The sequence below is a fragment of the Cryptomeria japonica genome, chromosome 5 (genome assembly GCF_030272615.1).
Source record: "Cryptomeria japonica chromosome 5, Sugi_1.0, whole genome shotgun sequence".
NCBI classification, from domain to species: domain Eukaryota; kingdom Viridiplantae; phylum Streptophyta; class Pinopsida; order Cupressales; family Cupressaceae; genus Cryptomeria; species Cryptomeria japonica.
Window position 1 is genome coordinate 813,752,707 of NC_081409.1, and position 1,672 is coordinate 813,754,378.

The following is a 1,672-nucleotide window of genomic DNA, read 5'->3' on the forward strand; positions in this document are numbered from 1 at the left end:
AATAGATTCAAATCTTGTAGGCAAACTTCTCAAAAAAATTTCATCCACTCTTCTTTCTTCAAGGTTTTCACCATGAGATCTGATTTGGTTTACCAATCCAATGATTTGAGTGAAAAATGAGTCTATTGTATCTGATTCTTTCATGTAGATGGTCTCAAAATCCCTTCTTAACATTTGCAACTTAGCTATTTTTACCTTTTCCATTCCTTGATAGACTATTTGAAGAATGTCCCATGCTTGCTTGGACTTTGTTGCTGCTTGAATCCTTGGAAAAATGCTTTCATTCTCTCCTTGAAAGATGAGGAAGAGGGCTTTTGAATCTTTCTTTTTATTTTCTTTCAATAAGTCTTTCTCTGCTTGAGTTAATGCATTATATGTTGTTGCATCTACTGGTTCTTGGTAGCCATTTTCAACAAACTCCCATAAATCCTGTGCACACAATAATGTCTTCATTGTGATTGCCCAATAATCATAATTTTTCCCATTAAACTATGGGATCTATGGATTTGTCAAACTTGTGCTTGGAGCTGCCATTATAGACTATGAAAAACCCTTCTATCTCTTTGGAAAAATTCTTCAGTCACTTCACCCAATAACCTTTAACCTTCAGCTCTGATACCACTGCTAGAAAGAGAGGCAGAGGACAAAAACAAACAAATAATAACATAGATTAACCCAAACAAGAGAAAACACTAATCTTTGTATTCATATATGTATATATATTTCAGAATCATTTAAAAACTCATATAGTCTAATTTTTATAACAAGGCTGCAACATTTGAATTCAAAAACAGACAATAAGCTTCCCCTGTTTCTTGCTTAGTTTTCTGGGTGCTGCTACAACTCCATATATTTTTCCCTGCTTTTCATACATCTTCCAATAACTGCCATACTCAGTCTATTAAGAGTTACAAAAAGAATTCTAGACTCTTCCATACATAAGCATCAGCGAAACAAGAAATAAAACTCCTAAATTATTCAATGCATTTACTTCTATGTGGTACATCTAGTGCAGAGATATCATAGATAGATTACAATCACATTTTTTAATTCAAAATCTGTCCTGTTTTGAGTAAGGAAGAAGGCACAGGCACAGTAAGATTGAGTAGATGGGATGGACAGCAGTCTACGGAGGAGTAGGTGGGCAGTTGGAGATTAATTTCAACACCTATTGTGTTAAAAAGTTTACCAAGCATTTAAAAAAAAAAAAGGTGTAATTTGAGTGATATATTAAGGAAATTTATTAAAAGAAATATGAGATTACCTGAGTCTGAAAACCCATTGCTTCTAATTGCAGTGCTATTCCCATCTCAAAGGAGGATTCTGAAGAGATGTTTGAAGTTCTTGTTGAGTATCCACTTTCAATAACATGTCTCAACTTATCACCATAACTTATGTGCTCTGAAATTAAAGCAGCTGAGTTACCATTTTCTTCTGTGTTTCGCAATGTTAAAATTAGCATCTTCAAGACAGCTTGAGGGTCCTGAATACAAGCTGCGCCATAGACCGTGCAGAACATGTAAGTACCAATGGGTTTATACAGGCTAGATTCTCCAAGGCAATTGATATTGTCAAGAAGTTTCCTGCAAGCCTGTGGAGAAGAAGGATGCATTAATGTAAGAGAATCATTTCCCATTATGCTCCCTCTCTGAGGAAAAATTGAATTCAAATG